Below are 19,007 nucleotides of genomic sequence, written 5' to 3'. Positions count from 1 at the left end.
CGTCTTCTCCGGCTGCCGTATGATCTTGCCACGGAGTCGACAGAGTAGTCAACAGCATCTATAGTGCGTATTGTTTGGACCTGGAACTGGGGTGGAGGGTGGGTTATGGCGGGGGCGCGGGGGGTGGGGTGAGCAGTTTGAAGACTTTTTGCTTAGAGGGACCGGAGCAAGCAGCTTCGGAGGGACGGGGCCGGCTCAGCACTTGTACTGCGCTGATCCTGTGGGTCCCTCTTTCCTCATCGCCGGGTGATCTCCGTAGGCCTATGTTACCCACACTTATGAACTCGGCCAAGATCCCCGGTATACATATGTTCCGCTAAGGGTATCCCTCATGGTTGCTGTTGTATTTGACGTGGAAAAGCTGTATCAATACTGCGCAGACCGAATGTTGACGCCGAACCAGTAGATAACGCATCATACTGTCTTTCATCTATGTGTGCAGCACAATAAACATACTTTAAACCTAAAAGAAAACACAAAAACTTTCTGATCCTGAGTGAGTGCTCAAATTGAATGTGCTCCAGTGAAACATGTGTTTTAAATTAGACCCTGTGATGCATTCATACCATGTGACCGACAAGAACATGGAAATAAACTAAATACTGTGAAAAGTCAATACACACAAAAATATAAACCCAATATGCCACATAAAAACCTCTGATGCTGAGTTGAAAAAAAACAACAAACACTCAAACATAATAATGATTATCCCCCTGCTCAAAAAGCCTGGTTTGGATGCGGAGGTCTTGGCGAATTATAGGCCTATCTCGCTCCTGCCTGCTTTCGCCAAGATCATTGAAAAGCATGTGCACAGGGTGCTTGCCGACTACCTGGAGTCCCATGACCTACTGCACCCTACTCAATCGGGCTTTCGCACCAATCTTAGTACCGAAACAGCTCTCCTAGAAGTCTCGGAGGCGATTAAGGAGGTGCTGGATTCGGGAGGCAGGGCGATGCTGGTGATGTTAGATCTGTCGGCGGCCTTCGACACCATCCCCCTTGAGGGTCTTCTTGTAAGACTCTCAGAGATTGGTCTCAGGGGGACGGTGCTCCAGTGGTTTCGTTCTTTCCTGGCAGGCCGTCGACAAACGGTCTGGGCTTCTGCTTGCTCCGCCGAGATGTCGCCATTGGGGGTCGGAGTTCCTCAGGGCTCAGTATTGAGCCCAACTCTATTTAACATCTTCATGACCCCTCTGGCGGCTCTGGCGGAGTCTTTCGGGGCCCAGATCGTTTCCTACGCTGATGACACCCAGCTCCTCTTCACCTGTGAGAAGGGTGCGGATTTCGATGGAGGTAGGATTCGGGGTTGCCTTGAGGCTGTATTTCAGTGGTTCCAACATAACAGCCTCAAGTGTAACTCTGACAAATCCGAGGTCCTTTTTTTTGGGTGCAGTCGGATCCGGACTGGAAAGTGTGGTGGCCTGAGAACATGTTTCCACCAGCAAGTTCGTCCCAGGTGGCAAAAAACCTTGGGATTAAGATCGACAACGGCCTCTCATTGCGCTCACAGATAGCACCTGTTTTGGTCTGCTCCGGATGCTGCGTAAGTTTCTCCCTTTGTTATCGGAGGAACACAGGAAGATCACAGTGCAGGCGATAATTGGCTCGAGAATTGACTAGTCCAACGTTTTGTATCTCGGCCTGCCGGAATATCTGCTTCAACAGTTACAGGTGGTCCAGAATTCGGCAGCACGGGCCATTTTTGGACTATCTCGCCGTGCTAGAGCCTCGTGCCTCTTGGAGGCATTGCACTGGCTCCCTGTCCGGAAGCGGATAATGTTTAAGACCTTGACTCTGGCACATAAAGCCCTGCACGCCTCCGGAGCGAAATACCTCCAAAAAAGACTGACCTTTTACCACCCAGCCAGGTCGCTGAGGTCAGAAGCCTTGTTTCTTGCCGTTGTGCCCCGTGTCAAGAGGGCACGCATTGGAGGCCGCTCCTTTAGACTGCTGGCGCCCCAGTTGTGGAATAAGCTACCAGTGGCCCTGCGCAGCACTTCAAACCTGTTGGCTTTTAGGAAAGGGCTTAAAACCTGGCTTTTTACTTCCTAGTTTTCCATGATCTGTTGGTTTCTTTTCTGTCTTTTGCTGTGTTTTTTTCTTGTTATGTTATAAGATTGGTGTGCAAATTAAAGCGTCGGGACACTCTCTGAGAAGCCGTACGCTATACAAAATACAGTTTAACATAACATAACATAACATAACATAACATAACATAACATAACATAATGAGTGCTTTTCCCGACACAAAAAATATATTCGAAGACGAATACACAGTTAATCGTAAACAGTTCTAATGAATACACACACTTTTTTAAAAGCCAATGATGAATAAAGATGAAACTGCCGATGTTCTCAATATGTCGAGCTATGACTAACAGTGAACTTCTGGTGTTATATATTCAATTATTAATGCTTAGATGATTTTTTAGAAAGTTGACATTTTCTTACTTTAGCCATTTGGTGCTTGCTGCCTGTCTCTGAGTTGGTTAACAGATGGGGTTTTTGTATTCGCCCTAGACAGCCACACATAAAGGGACCTTAGGTGTGACCTGCAGGGCCATCCTGGCAGGATGGGAGGGGGAAGCTATACCCAGCCTGTGTTAGACCTGAATAGGCTGTGTCCTGTCCACACACATAGGGCTGCATACTCCCCTGAAGTGAGTCTGGAGCCAGAGCAGGAAAAGAAGGACCTTTGTGCACTTTAAAGACCTGTCTTTGAAGTCTCCTCCATTTTAAAGACCCAACTGGGTATAAATACTGAACCTCTGACACCCCCACTTCAGTACACCTCTGGACCACTGCCTGCTGCCTGCTGTCCTCGAGCCCGGGATAGGAGACTGGACCGGCATTACTTGAACCCAGAGTGACTACAAGGGCTAGCTGGCTGGCCTCCTGATCGGAAGTCTTGGGGACATTAAAAGACTTCCAATCAACTTGCTTTTGCACCAGGTCTCTGCAGTCTGTGAGTAGGCCCTGCCAAGTGGTGCCACCCCAGTCCTGGACCCTTGGAAATGGGCCTACGGTGTTTCTCCAGCAGAAGCACCACATCCTCTGCTGAGCGACGCATCCCAAAGCAGAACCAAAGCATCTCCGTTGCTGAGCTGCACATCTTTGAGCAGAACCAACACATTGCTGCTGTTGCGTGGATTGGGGAATTGGACTCATCCCCAAAGACTTACATCACTGCTGCATTTTACGACTGACGCATCGCCTTCAGAAACGCAGCTGCGTGGCACTTTTCCCAGTGCAAGCTCCTCACATCCCTCGTCGACGGCAGCCTCAACTACGATGACTAAACTCTGTATCGCAGCTTCACCTCTCTGAACCGACGCATGGTCTCAGTTGCCTCTCAAATCCTCAACACCAGCTTTCTCATGACAACCCCCATCAGCAGGATACTCTACATTGACGCATCAGGACCATCAGGACCTTGCACTGCAGCCCTGTCGCATCTTGGAACCGATGCTGTGCCTCTGCTGCAGAGCGCATCTTCGACTCTGAGCCAGCCAATGCTCCACAACCAGGGTTTAGTTTTGGTTCAGCTGGCCTAACTGGGTTCCTGTAGCTGGCCTGCAGTTTTCACTTTGTCCCGATCCGGCACAAACTGATGTCCCTCAAAAGAGCTTTTTGCTTTTTGGAACTATTTTTCAGGTTAAATTTGGGTTTGCTTGTGCCTTACTCAGGCTAGGATTGTGGTTACTATTTGACCAGGGCTTATAAAGCAGTCAACCAATGTAGGAAGCTGGCTCTGTATATACGATACCAAAGTAAGGTATAGAGTCCAGTGGATCCCCAAAGACTTTACAGAAGCTAAAGTAGATAATACTACTGCTCACTTTAGTGGTAGTGTGGTTGAGCAGTTAGGCTTAACAGAGGGCTGTGTTAACCCTTTGACTGCTAGGTCTTTTCCCTCCCTGTGCTAAGCGTTTTTTGGGGTATTTGGAGTAGTTCGCACTTAGGCCCCTGTAACCTTTAGTCCACATCAGGTATCCATGCCAAATTTGCATCCTTTTCTCCCAACATCATGGGGATTTTAAAGGTTCCAGGGTTTGTGGATTTCCCTGGAGGGAATCCAGAAATTAGCAAAAACATTTGTGTAGATCCTTTATAATTTTTTTTAATAGAAACGAACAGTTGAAATTAATAAAAATTGAGAATGATTTGAAAAATACAACCATTTGGCGAAAGTTTTCACCTCTAACAACTTCTAAGCATGACAGATGTTTAAAAGCAATATACTGTTACATTCGCTAAACCCTTGTGGTTGTGGGGATATATAGGACTTGTTGGTTTACCAAGAACCAGAGGAACCCAGAGCCAATAACTGAGCAGCATTTTGCAAGGATTTTTCATTGTGTACCATGTATATAGGAATTCATTTGGTAAAATAAAGAGTAAAAACTAGGTATAAAAGGCCCCTATGTATTTCCGAAATGGGAACAAAATATAGAGTTTAGAAACAGTAGCTATTTGCACATCTCCGAAATTGTGGGTGAATTATAGAACATTTTCCAAAGTGACTTCTTTTTTACACATTGTCTTACATTTGGAAGGCAGAAATACATCGAAAATCAATAGGTAATAACAGATGCTGTACAATTCTGTGTGCCCGTAAGTCTCCCAATAAAAATAGTACCTCATTTATGTGGGTAGGCCTAGTGCCCGCAACAGGAAACGGCTCAAAACACAACGTGGACAAACCATATTTTTACAGTGAAACTGACCTTTTTTTGCAAAGTGACTAGCTGTGGATTTTGAACCCTAGCTCAGCCGGCACCTAGGGAAACCTAGGAAACCTATACAGTTTTGAAAACTAGCAACCCAGAGGAATCCAGGAATGACTCTCACCAGGCTGTTACCCAGAATCCCTTGCAAGCCTCAAACCTCCTAAAAAAAACCAGTTTCCTCACATTTCTGTGGTGGAAAGTTCTGAAATCTGCGTGGATCCATGAAAGTCCACGTGCCCTGCATTCCCCAAAGTCTTCAGAGAAAAATGGTACCTCACTTGTGTGAGTAGGCCAAGCGACCGCGACAGGAAAACGAAACGCAACGTGGACACACCACATTTTCACAGTGAAAATGGACTCTTTTTTTACAAAGTGTCTAGCTGCAGATTTCGAACCCTAGGTCTCTCTGCACCTAGGGAAATATAGCAAACCTATACATTTTTTAAAACAAGACACCCAGGGGACTCCAGGATGGGGTGACTTGTCTGGCTCTCACCAGGTTCAGTTACCCAGAATCCGTTGCAAACCTCAAACTTTTTTTTTTTAAAATACAGTTTCCTCACATTTCTGTGGTGGAAAGTTCTGGAATCTGTGTGAATCCACAACATTCCACCCGCCCCTAATTCCCCAAAGTCTTCTGAGAACAATGGTACCTCACTTGTGTGGGTAGCCCTAGCGCCTGCGACAGGAAATGACCTAAATCGCAACGTGGACATACCACATTTTCACAGTTAAAATGTATCCTTTTTTTACAAAGTGTCTATCTGTACATTTCGAACCCTAGCTCTCTCGGCACGTAGGGAAATCTAGCAAACCTATACATTTTTTAAAACGAGACACCCAAGAGACTCCAAGATGGGGTGATTTTGTTTGGCTCTCACCAGTGTCTGTTACCCAGAATCATTGCAAACCTCAAAATTTGTCAATTATAACACATTTTCCTCAAATTTCTGTGGTGGAAAGTTCTGGAATCTGCGTGGATCCACAAAATTCGACCCACCCCGCATTCCCCAAAGTCTTCAGAGAAAAATGGTATCTCCCTTGTGTGGGTAGGCTTAGTGCCCGCAATAGGAAACGGCCCAAAACGCAACGTGGACACACCACATTGTCACAGTGAAAACTGACCCTCTTTTACAAAGTGCCTAGCTGTAGATTTTGAACCCTAGCTCTGCCAGCACCTAAGAAAACCTAGCAAACCTATACATTTTTGAAAACTATATACCCAGGGGATTCCAGGATGGGGTGACTTGTCTGTCTCTCACCAGGTTCTGTTACCCAGAATCTCTTGCAAACCTCAAAATTTGTCAAACAAACCCACATTCTCCTCACATTTCTGTGGTGGAAAGTTCCGTAATCTGGGTGGATCCACAAAATTCCACCCAACCCACATTTCCCAAAGTCTTCTGAGAAAAATGGTATGTCACTTGTGTGGGTAGGCCTAGCGCCCACGACAGGAAATGGCCGAAACGCAATAACAGTAAAAGCGGACCCGTTTTTTACAAAGTGTCTAGCTGTAGATTTCAAACCCTAGCTCTCTCGGAACCTAGGAAAATCTAGCAAACCTATCCATTTCTGAGACCTAGACACACAGGGGACTCCAGAATGGGGGACTTGTCTGGCTCTCACCAGGTTCTGTTACCCAGAATCCTTGCTAACCTCAAAATTTCTCAAAAACAAAACACATTTTCCTCATATTTCTGTGGTGGAAAGTTCTGGAATCTGCGTGGATCCACTAAATTCCACCCACCCCGCATTTCCCAAAGTCATCCGAGATAAATGGTATCTCACTTGTGTGGATAGACCTAGCGCCCGTAGCAGGAAACGGTCCAAAACGTAACGTGGACACACCACATTTTCACAGTGAAAACAGACCTTTTTTTTTTAAAGTGCCTAGCTGTAGATTGTTAACCCAAGCACTGCGGGCACCTAGTGAAACCTAGCAAACCTATATATTTTTTAACACTAGACAAGCAGGGGAATCCAGGATGGGGTGACTTGTCTGGCTCTCACCAGGTTATGTTACCCAGAATCCTTGTAACCTCAAAATTTCTCAAAAACAAAACACATTCTCCTCACATTTCTGTGGTGGAAAGCTCCGGAATCTGGGTGGATCCACAAAATTCCACCCACCCCGCATTTCCCAAAGTCTTCTGAGAAAAATGGTATGTCACTTGTGTGGGTAGGCCTAGCGCCTGCGACAGGAAATGGCCGAAACGCAATGTGGACACACCACATTTTCACAGTAAAAGCGGACCCTTTTTTTACAAAGTGTCTAGCTGTAGATTTCGAACCCTAGCTCTCTTGGCACCTAGGGAAATCTAGCAAACATATCCATTTCTGAAAACTAGACACACAGGGGACTCCAGAATGGGGGGACACGCTGGCTCTCACCAGGTTCTGTTACCCAAAATCCTTGCTAACCTCAAAATTTATCAAAAACAAAACACATTTTCCTCACATTTCTGTGGTGGAAAGTTCTGGAATCTGCGTGGATCCACTAAATTCCACCCACCCCTCATTCCCCAAAGTCCTCCTAGATAAATGGTATCTCACTTGTGTGGATAGACCTAGCGCCCGCAGCAGGAAACGGTCCAAAAGCCAACATGGACACACCACATTTTCACAGTGAAAACAGACCTTTTTTTTAAAAAGTGTCTAGCTGTAGATTGTTAACCCTAGCACTGCGGGCACCTAGGGAAACCTAGCAAACCTATATATTTTTAAACACTAGACAAGCAGGGGAATCCAGGATGGGGTGACTTGTCTGGCTCTCACCAGGTTATGTTACCCAGAATCCTTGTAACCTCAAAATTTCTCAAAAACAAAACACATTTTCCTGACATTTCTGTGGTGGAAAGTTCTGGAATATGCGTGGATCCACTAAATTCCACCCACCCCACATTCCCCAAAGTCTTCCGAGATAAATGGTATCTCAGTTGTGTGGATAGACCTAGCGCCCGCAGCAGGAAACGGTCCAAAATGCAACGTGGACACCACACATTTTCACAGTGAAAACTGACCCTTTTTTTACAAAGTGCCTAGCTGTAGATTTTTAACCCTAGCACTGTGGGCACATAGGGAAACCTAGCAAACATATATATTTGTTAACACTAGACACGCAGGGGAATCCAGGATGGGGTGACTTGTCTGGATCTCACCAGGTTCTGTCACCCAGAATCCCTTGCAAACCTCAAAATTTGTCAATAAAACACATTTTCCTCACATTTCTGTGGTGGAAAGTTCTGGAATCTGCGTGGATCCACAAAATTTCACCCACTCCGTATTCCCCAAAGTCTTCCAAGAAAAATGGTACCTCATTTGTGTGAGTAGGCCTAGCACCTGCCAGAGGAAACGGACCAAAACGCAACGTGGACACACCACATTTTCACAGTGAAAAAGGACTGTTTTTTTACAAAGTGTCTAGCTGTAGATTTCAAACCCAAGGTCTCTCTGCACCTAGAGAAATCTAGCAAACCTTTACATTTTTTAAAACAAGACACCCAGGGGACTCCAGGATGTGGTGACGTGTCTGGCTCTCACCAGGCTGTTATCCAGAATGCGGGGACACGCTGGCTCTCACCAGGTTCTGTTACCCATTATCCTTGCTAACCTCAAAATGTCTCAAAAACAAAACACATTTTCCTCACATTTCTGTGGTGGAAAGTTCTGGAAAGCACCAATGAAGGCACCTAAGCTCCTCTGCATGAGACCGCTAGCAGGTGGGTCCCAGCCAACAGAGGAGTCACTGATTAGCGGTGAACCCGCCACCGTACTACTTGCTGCGACGGTGGTTCGGAGGAGTTGTGCAAACGCACTCTTACCGGCCAAAACGAAGAGCTGTCCTTGGGAGAAGTCCGACTCTGGAACCTCGAGTTGAATAATCAGCGGTGCTGCCTTGTTTCTGTTGCTTTTAACACCATACCCGGCGTCGCATCTGTGTCACGTGATGCGGGACTCGCTTTGGACGCTGGGACTTGTAGTTTGGCAATTGGTGTTCCGGGGTCAGGTGTGCGCGATGAGGGCAGTTCGTGCGCAACCGGCATTTGGATCCTGACACATAAAACATTTTCACTGTAAAAATGGACCCTTTTTTTGCAAAGTGCCTAGCTGTAGAATTTGAGCCCTAGCCGTGCCGGCACCTAGGGAAACCTAGTAAACCTATACAATTTTAAAAGCTGGACACCCAGGGGAATCCAGGATGGGGTGACTTGTCTGGCTATCTGCAGGCTGTTACCCAGAATCCCTTGCAAACCTAAAACTTTGTATAAAAAAAAACTGTTTCCTAACATTTCTGTGGTGGAAAGTTCTGGAATCTACGTGGATACACCCATCTCGCTTTCCCCAAAGTCTTCCGAGAACAATGGTACCTCACTTGTGTGGGTAGGCCTAGCGCCTGCAACAGGCCCAAAACGCAACGTGGACACACGCCATTTTCACAATGAAAAAACTGCCCCTTTTTATTTTTATAAAGTGCCTAGCTGAAGATACCGAAACCCTAGCTCTTCTGGCACCTAGGGACACCTAGCAAACGTATACATTATTGAAAACTAGACACCCAGGAGAATCCAGGATCGGGTGACTTGTCTGGCTCTCATCAGGTTCTATTACCCAGAATTTCTTGCAAACCTCAAAATTTGTCCCCAAAAAACAAATTTTCCTCATATTTCTGTGGTGGATAGTTCTGGAATCTTCGTTGATCCACAAAATTCCACCCACCCAACATTCCCCAAAGTCCTGTGAGAAAAATTGTACCTTACTTTTGTGGATCGGCCTAGTGCCAGTGACAGGAAACAGCCCAAAACGCACGTGGACACACCACATTTTCTAACTGTAGATTTTGAACCCTAGCTGTGCCGGCACCTAGGGAAACCTAGCAACCCTATACAATTTTAAAAACTAGACACTCAGGGGAATCCAGGATGGGGTGACTTGTCTGGCTCTCGGCAGGCTGTTACCCAGAATCCCTTGCAAACCTCAAACTTTGTAAAAAATAAAACAGTTTCCTAACATTTCTGAGGTGGAAAGTTCTGGAATCTACGTGGACCCACAAAATTACACCTGTCTCGCTTTCCCCAATGTCTTCTGAGAACAATGGTACCTCACTTGTGTGGGTAGGCCTAGCGCCTGCAACAGGAAACGGGCCAAAACGCAACGTGGACACACGCCATTTTCACAATGAAAAAACTGCCCCTTTTTTTCTTATAAGTGCCTAGCTGTAGATATCGAACCATAGCTCTTCTGGCACCTAGGGACACCTAGCAATCGTATACATTATTGAAAACTAGACACCCAGGAGAATCCAGGATCGGGTGACTTGTCTGGCTCTCACCAGGTTCTATTACCCAGAATCCCTTGCAAACCTCAAAATTTGTCAAAAAAACCCACATTTTCCTCACATTTCTGTTGTGGATAGTTCTGGAATCTGCGTTGATCCACAAAATTCCACCCACCCAACATTCCCCAAAGTCCTGCGAGAAAAATGGTACCTCACTTGTGTGGATAGGCCTAGTGCCCGTGACAGGAAACAACCCAAAAGGCAACGTGGACACGCCACATTTTCACAGTGAAAACAGACCCTTCTTTTACACAGTGCCTAGCTGTAGATATTGAACCCTAGCTCTGCCGGCACCTAGGGAAACCTAGCGAACCTATACATTTTTGAAAACTAGACACCCAGGGTAATCCAGGATGGGGTGACTTATCTGGCTCTCTCCAGGTTCTCTCACTCAGAATCCTTTCCAAATCTCAAACTATGTTCAAAAAATATGTTTCCGAACATTTCTGCGGTGGAAAGTTCTGGAATCTGCGTGGATCCACAAAATTCCACCCACTCGCATTCCTCAAAGTCTTCAGATAACAATGTCACCTCACTTGTTTGAGTAGGCCTAGCGCCTGCGACAGGAAAAGTCCCAAAATGCAACGTGGACACCTAACAAACATATACATTTTTTAAAACTAGACACCCAGGGGAATCCAGGATGGGATGACTTGTCTGGCTTTCACCAGGTTATGATTAAGCATGGGCGGATTTTGCGGATCCACGATCCGCGGATTTTGCGGATTTGCGGATCGTGGATCCGCAAAATCCGCGGATTTGCGGATCCGCGGATTTGGGGCGGGGCGGGGCTTCCATGCGAGTGCACATGCCTCTTGTGAGGCCTCTATCCAGCATCACAGCTTATTTTCCACGGTAGAGTTGGGAAGAAGGCACACCTGTCCAGCCTCAACGACGCTCACGATTGTTTTTGGGCTAATGAATGAGTCACTGAATTTGAGCATCAACTAGTTCGAGCGACCATGTGTGTGTTACGATGCAATCGCCCCGACGGGCGCAGGGGTCCTTTGAGTGAGCTGTCCATCATAGTGGGTGAATGGCGGGCAGACGGTGCAAACCGCGAGTGTGTGGGCGGGGCCAAACGGGCAGGGCTACCATGCGCGGTCAACATGCTTCTTGTGTGTATAAAAGGTCAGAGAAAGATCAGTTCAGCAGATGAAGAGAAAGAAACCCCTGGTCACAAGAACAGCACGGGTATTGTGCTCGTGAAAGTCAAGGATGCAAAGGCCTCTATCCAGCATCACAGCTGATTTTCCACGGTAGAGTTGGGAAGAAGGCACACCTGTCCAGCCTCGACGACGCTCACGATTGTTTTTGGGCTAATGAATGAGTCACTGAATTTGAGCATCAACTAGTTCGAGCGACCATGTGTGTGTTACTATGCAATCGCCCCGACGGGCGCAGGGGTCCCTTGAGTGAGCTGTCCATCATAGTGGGTGAATGGCGGGCAGATGGTGCAAACCGCGAGTGTATGGGCGGGGCCAAACGGGCAGGGCTACCATGCGCGGTCAACATGCTTCTTGTGTGTATAAAAGGTCAGAGAAAGATCAGTTCAGCAGATGAAGAGAAAGAAACCCCTGGTCACAAGAACAGCACGGGTATTGTGCTCGTGAAAGTCAAGGATGCAAAAGCCTCTATCCAGCATCACAGCTGATTTTCCACGGTTGATTTGTGAAGAAGGCACACCTGCCTCGACGAGGCTACAGGAAGGGCATGTTGTAACTATTTTAGGATGGCGCCGGCAAGCTGCCAGCGCCATCCTAAAATACTTACTAAATTAGCTTCAACAGGAAGCTCTAATAGATAAAATCGAGCACCTGCTCGATTTTATCTATTAGAGCTTCCTGTTGAAGCTAACTTAGTAACTATTTTAGGATGGCGCTGGCAGCTTGCCGGCGCCATCCTAAAATAGTTACAACAGGTTCAACTTTTGCCCCCGGAATAATCCGCCGCTCGCGGATTTGCGAATTCTCAGTAAATTCGCGGGAGTTCGCGGATCGCGAATTTACCGAAAATTCGCAAAATATGCGAGCGGAACGGATTTTCCGCTCATACTTAGTTATGATACTCAGAATCCCTTGCAAACTTCAACATTTGTCAATAAAAACCCATTTTCCTCAAATATCTGTGGTGGAAAGTTCTGGAATCTGCGTGGATCTACAAAATGTCATCGACCTCGCATTCCCCAGAGTCTTCCAAAAAAAATAGTACCTCGCTTGTGTGGGTAGGCCCAGTGCCCGCGACAGAAAACGCTACATGAACACACCACATTTTCACAGTGAAAACTGACCCTTTTTTTACAAAGTGCCCAGCTGTGGATTTTGAACCCTAGCTCTTTCAGCACCTAGGGTAACCTAGCAAACCAATACATTTTTAAAACTAGACACCCAGGGGAATCCAGGATGGCGTGACTTCTCTGGCTCTCACCAGGTTATGATACTCAGAATCCCTTGCAAACTTCAACATTTGTCAATAAAAACACATTTTCCTCAAATATCTGTGGTGGAAAGTTCTGGAATCTGCGTGGATCCACAAAATGTCATCGACCTCGCATTCCCCAGAGTCTTCCAAAAAAAATAGTACCTCGCTTGTGTGGGTAGGCCCAGTGCCCGCGACAGAAAACGCGACATAAACACACCACATTTTCACAGTGAAAACTGACCCTTTTTTTACAAAGTGCCCAGCTGTGGATTTTGAACCCTAGCTCTTTCAGCACCTAGGGTAACCTAGCAAACCGATACATTTTTAAAACTAGACACCCAGTGGAATCCAGGATGGTGTGACTTCTCTGGCTCTCACCAGGTTCTGTTACTCAGAATCCCTTGCAAACCTCAGAATTTTAAGAAAAAAACCCACAGTTTCCTCACATTTCTGTGGTGGAAAGTTCTGGAATCTGCGTGGATCCACAAAATTCCACCTACCCTGCATTCCCCAGAGTCTTCTGCGAACAATGGTACTTCACACGGTGGGTAGGCCTTGCGCCTGCAACAGGAAACTGCCTAAAAGCCAACGTGGACACACCTCATTTGACAGTGAAAACAGACCCTTTTTTTAAAATGTAGATTTTGAACCCTAGCTCTGCTGGCAGCTAGGAAAACCTAGCAAACCTATACCTTTTTAGAAACTAAACACCAAGGGGAATGCCGTACGGGGTGACTTGTGTAGCTCTCACCAGGTTCGGTTACCCAGAATCCCTAGCAAGCCTCAAAATTTGTCCAAAAAACCCCAACTTTTCCTCACATTTCTGTGGTGGAAAGTTCTGGAATCTGCGTGGATCCACAAAATTCCACCCACCCAACATTCCCCAAAGTCCTGCAAGAGGTACCTCGCTTGTGGGGATAGGCCTAGCGCCCGTGACATGAAACGGCCAAAAACGGACAGACCACATTTTCACAGTGGCACAGGAAAAGGGGCGACCACGCGGCCCCTCCCATAAAATAAGAAAAAAACTGGCAACTCGCCAGAGGCCCCCGCCCCGCCCCCTCCCTGCATGACTCTGCAAACACGCCGCCTGGCGCACTCTGAGTTGAGGAATTAATTCCACATTGCTAGTGAGGGTTCCTGGGGGCCAACTTGGGGTGATGAAGTCCCGTTGTGTCCTAAGGACCTCTGGAATGAAGTGGACTGCATCCCCCAAGCAGCGGTGCATCACGAGGCGCGTTTTCAAATGTGCAAAGGGTGTGCAAATTCAACATCATCATCCTCAATATCTGTTAATTCTACTGCTGTTCCTTTCCTAGTGGCAAGGTTGTGCAGCATTGCGCAAGTTGCAATGATTTTACAGCAGATGAGGGGTGAGTACTGACGTGCGCCTCCGCTTTTGTGGAGGCAGCGGTACCTGCTTTTTAACAGCCCAAAGGTGCGCTCCAAAACGTTGCGTGTAGATTTGTGTGCCACGTTGTATCGTCTCTCACTCAGGGTTGATGGGTTCAGGTAGGGAGTGAGGCTGAATGAGCGGACGGCATATGCGCTATCGCCTATGTGGAAAAGAGAGAGCCATTAATCACATCCACAACAACACATACATGCAGTATCTATCAGGGTGTGTCACAGTGTTTTACCTAGCAGGTATCCTTCTCCGAATTCCCCCGCTGCCAGGTGTGTGTAGATCCCAATGTTCTGGAAGATGTAGGAGTCGTGGGTGCTTCCAGGGAATTTGGCCACGATGTCTGTGATTATATTGGCAATATCAGAGATTACCTGCACATTTATGGAGTTGGTGGACTTTCTGTTCCTGTAGATGTACTCAGTGGCTGCAGGTGGGCAGATTGGAATGTGTGTGCCATCCATACAGCTGATGACATGTGGGAACTGTGCCATTTGGTAAAAGTCAGTCTTGGTCTTCAGCAGTTCCACATGTGTGTCAGGGAAGCTGATGTAATGATGCATTCTCTGCATCATGACCTCCAGGAACTTCCTGAAGAAACGGGACAGGCAGCTCTGGGACACCCCACCTACCGCAGCTATCACCCCCTGGTAACTGCCAGATGCAAGTAGGTGTAGGCTACGGAGCACCTGCACATGTGATGGTATGGCGTGCGCCCTTGGTGTTGGGTGCTCCAGGAGTGGGTGGAGGTCCCTTATCAAGTCCAGGATGATGTGGGGGTGTAGCCTGTACCTTTCATGGATCTCTGCCTTAGTAAGTTGGAAGAGTGTGATCCGCTGTCTGTAGACTTGCTCCTCCCATCTCCAGATCCTCAGTCCTGCTGCCTGTAGCCGTAGCCACCTTGCTATCACATAGAAAGCAGCTATTCTGATCACACTGTTGTATTTTGGGGCCTGTTTTATGGCCTGCACCTGGTTACCACCTGCTTTCAATCCATGGTAATTACGACTCTTAAATACTGAATTTCATGGATTTCTTAATTAACGTTTTTTCCTACATCTCTTTTATCGTTTTTATCGTTTCTTATTTTCCGAATCGGTATTATCCAATTCGGTATATATGAATCGGTAGATTCCGATTCGATGATGAGGAATCGGTATTTACCGATTCTTTTACCCCGAATCATTCCCTACGTCGCGCATGCCTATTTACCGGTCGGTAACGGTGAAATTTACCAAATTTCTCCATTACCGACCGGTATTTTGGCTACCTACATATGGCCCCTAATCACCACACTGCAGAATAGTGAAAATACTGTCATTAAAAAAAACATATTTCTAGATGGTTGGTCACCCAAATTCTTATCCTGGTGGGAAAGTGTAGAAACATTAAAAAATACCAGTCAAGCTGAGCTTAGTCTTGTGGCAGTGGAGTATACTCCCAGCATCTCCTTTACAAATGGGCCATGTTGCCTAGCGTTTGCTCTCCCGAGACGAGTGCCAACTGAAGTCGCTGCTGCACGGTGCCAAGAAGAAACAACACACAACATCTGGCCTTAAGAAACATCTTAGTGACTTTTAAGAACAGCAAGCAAAATGGCATCTATCCCATCCAGCGGCTCGCTCGTTGCAACTCACGACTACTACAGAAGACGTCTGGGCTCTACTTCCAGTAACAGCTCCTGTGGTAGTGTTGAGTACTCTGGGGAAGTTATCCCTCACCACCCAGGTCTCCCCAAAGCAGATCCTGGTCACTGGTGGGCTAGCTTCTTTTTCGGAAAACCAACCCATCCGGTCATGACAACTGTGTCGGAGACCCAGGAGAATTCAGGAACATTCCGGGGGCCAATGGCGTGATCACGTGTGGTCTGGCTCAAGAGGTGATGAGGAAGCGCCACGCCAGTGAGCCCAGTAAACCATCTGGGCCCCCGGCGTGAACGGGCCCCGCCGTATGTCCCCGCCGGTGCCTGGTTGCCTGCTTCCCAGAAGAAAGCTAGGAGACAGCGCCTATTGTCCATTCCCTCCCCTTATTCCCTTCCCCCTCCCCTACCCCACTCCCACCCCAAACCCATTCCTTTTGTCTTATTTTCATGGCTGCTGACATGTAGAAGTAGTTTTTATCATGATAAAAATCCCCACCATTATTTGTTTTTTACTATTTTAAATAATTTGAACATTTTATGTTTCTTTTCTACTCTGGCCTGTGTGGCCTTGTGCTTTATACTTGTTGAAAACTGATAAAAATGTAAGCAGCCAAAAAAGAAAAAAATATGATTACGCCACTGATCAACTATCTAATCAGCATTGTCCCTAAGACCCTGTCTAACTTCTTTCTAAACAAAATGGGCAATACCTTTAACACTTTCCTGTGGCAAGGGAAGAAACCAAGAAAATCATTTAAGAAACTTCAACTAAGCAAAGAGAAAGGTGCATTAGGCCTTCCCAACTTAAGGAAGGTTCAAACTGCATATTTTTGCAAACAGGACTTAAACTGGTTTGTAAATGATCTAGAATATCTTCCAACTCGGTTGACAATAGATAAATCACTGTTGAACAACATTGCCCTTCCCGCAATCTTAACAATGCATATCACCCCCCTCCCACATTCTAAATATATAATCCGAAATCTGAAACGAGCCCTTCTGCGACTAGATTGCCAATCTTAGATAAAAATTAGCATGTCCAATTTGACCTCCCTTTAGTATAACCTCATTTTAAAAATAGATGGGCAAATGACACACTGTGGCAAAAATGGTCCAATAAAGGTATCAATTTGGTCAGAGACTTCTTTGTGGACAAAATACCCCGACCGTTCTCTAGCTTGCAGGCACGTTTTAGTTTAGATGCTCTGGACTTTTATATGTTCTTGAAATTAAAAGCTCATTTAACGAAACACTCAATACATCCTATAAATCCCACGATTCTTACGCTGATGGGTCATCTATTAAAATCTGGACATACTGTATCTGAAATATATAAACTACTAATCCCAAACCCGTGCAAAACCCATACCCGTAACGAGCTGAAATGGGAATCAGAACGAAATACCAGAAATATAGTTGGAAAAGTATATATAAAACCGTTTTCAAAAACAAGATCTCAACTACGCTATCCCAAATAAAATATGTGATCATTAATAGGACATACAGGACACCATCAAGAACTTTTAAACTCAATATTATTAAGAGACCTACTTGCTGGAATTGCAATCTATACGAAGGAGATTTAGCCCATATGCTATTCCATTTCCCCATTAGACAACAATACTGGGACAAAATATTTAGCTGTATAAAAAACACTTAACATTGAGTTAACTTTAGCTATCTATTCCTCCATTCCATCTTTGGGACTATCTAATTTGTCAACACATCACCTGGGCATGTGGTCTGCTTTCTGCCCTTTCTGCCCAGAAGCATCCCTGGTGCAATCGAATAAAACAAAATCAGGCTCTCCGCTGGACCCCTGCCCGGACAGATTTTTAAAAGTTATTAGCCCTCTGGTTCAACCCTATATTGAACTCTATCTGGAATTCCTCGTTAGAGACGGGGGTCTACCCAACCAGCTGGAAAAAAGCATATGTCCAGCCAATCTTCAAGAAAGAGGACGCTGAACTGGCAGAGCTAAAAAAAATGTAGGCCAATTTCTCTTCTCCCAGTGCCGGCCAAAATTCTTGAAAAGGAAGTTCAGAGACAACTTTCGGATTTCCTGGAGTTGAATAACCATCTGCACAACTCCCAGTCAGGATTTAGATCAGGCTATAGCACGGAGACAGCCCTGCTTGAAGTTGCAAAGTTGATTTGTGAAACTTTAGATCAGGGCAGCTGCGCGATGCTGGTGCTGTTGGACTTGTCTGCAGCCTTTGATACAGTGTCACACAGGATTCTCTTAAATAGGCTTGAACATCCAGGAGTGACAGGAACTGTTTTGCCATGGTTCCGCTCATTTCTTGAGGGCCGCTCACAAAAAGTGATTCTCAACCCCATGTTTCCAGTTTTAGCCCCCTCATGTGTGGGGTCCCTTGGGGCTCGGCTTTGAGTTCAATGCTTTTTAATGTTTATCTTACTCCCCTCACAGCAACTGTTGAGCAACGTCGGGTGAAACTTGTCTCGTATGCCGGCGATACGCAGCTGGTGCATTCTTTTAGGGAACACAATGAGACAGCGTTTGCCAATTTTAAGCAGTGTCTTTTAAATATCTGGTTGTGGATGACGGATAGCTGCTTAAAATTAAATACTGACAAAACGGAGGTCCTGTTCTTTAATCAATACACTCCACCTCGGTTGGCACTCTGGTGGCCGACTGAGATAAATCCGCCTCCGTTGTCAGTTGCCCCCGCCAGGAATCTAGGATTTAAGTTTGACTCAACTTAATGGCAAGGCGCAAATTGCTCATGGCTCCTCACTGTTTCTGGAAGCTGAAGGCTCTGTGGATATTTCTTCACTTCCTGCCTATGGACTGTAGGAAGACAGTGGTGCATGCATTAGTCACCTCTCAACTCGACTATGCTAACAGCCTTTACCTTGGTCTCCCTGAGTATTTGCTAAGGAGGTTATAGATTATTCAAAACGCGGCAGCCAGGCTTATCAGGAATGTGCCACTGCCACATCACATTACTCCCCATTTGCGCAGTTTATATTAGCTGCCTGTAAAACAAAGAATAGAGTACAAGGTACTGACCATGGCACATAGAGCAGTCAGAGACACTGTCCCCAATATCTGAAGCTGAGACTTCAGAAATACAGCCAGACCAGAATACTCAGATCAAATGACCAGAATCTACTGGTGACCCCCTGTTTTGCAAAGACCAGGATCCGTGGCCGTGCTTTTTTGGTGAAAAACACCACATTATGGAATTCTATGCCTGAGCATCTGAGGAAAACCAATTCAGAAACTATGTTTAGGAAAGCTTTAAAAACATGGCTTTTAGACCTGCCCTAGGCTCATTCCCTGCTTACTCTTCACAGGTTGAGCGCACTGCTAGCACCGGGACACTTCCTTTGGAGGTAGCTGCGCACTCTACAAGCTTTAATAATAATAATAATATAACCTCTTGGGCTATCTAGACCCTTAACCTTAAAATGAAAATTATTGCATTTTCCAGGACTTAATGCTTACAC

At 46.1% G+C, this 19,007-nt stretch overlaps 1 protein-coding gene and 1 pseudogene across 1 annotated transcript in view; both read left to right on the top strand.

Moving 5' to 3' along the window:
• KIF1A (kinesin family member 1A) overlaps nt 1-19,007 on the top strand; it is a 2,508,766-nt gene that overhangs the window by 2,421,910 nt on the left and 67,849 nt on the right. The window lies entirely within an intron of this gene.
• On the top strand, nt 15,335-15,925 carry LOC147683628 (pancreatic progenitor cell differentiation and proliferation factor A pseudogene; annotated as a pseudogene).

This window comes from Lissotriton vulgaris, chromosome 11, assembly GCF_964263255.1.
Source record: "Lissotriton vulgaris chromosome 11, aLisVul1.2, whole genome shotgun sequence".
Taxonomy (NCBI): Eukaryota; Metazoa; Chordata; class Amphibia; order Caudata; family Salamandridae; genus Lissotriton; species Lissotriton vulgaris.
The sequence above is the reverse complement of the archived record's forward strand: the minus strand, read 5'-3'. Positions and strand labels throughout refer to the sequence as shown.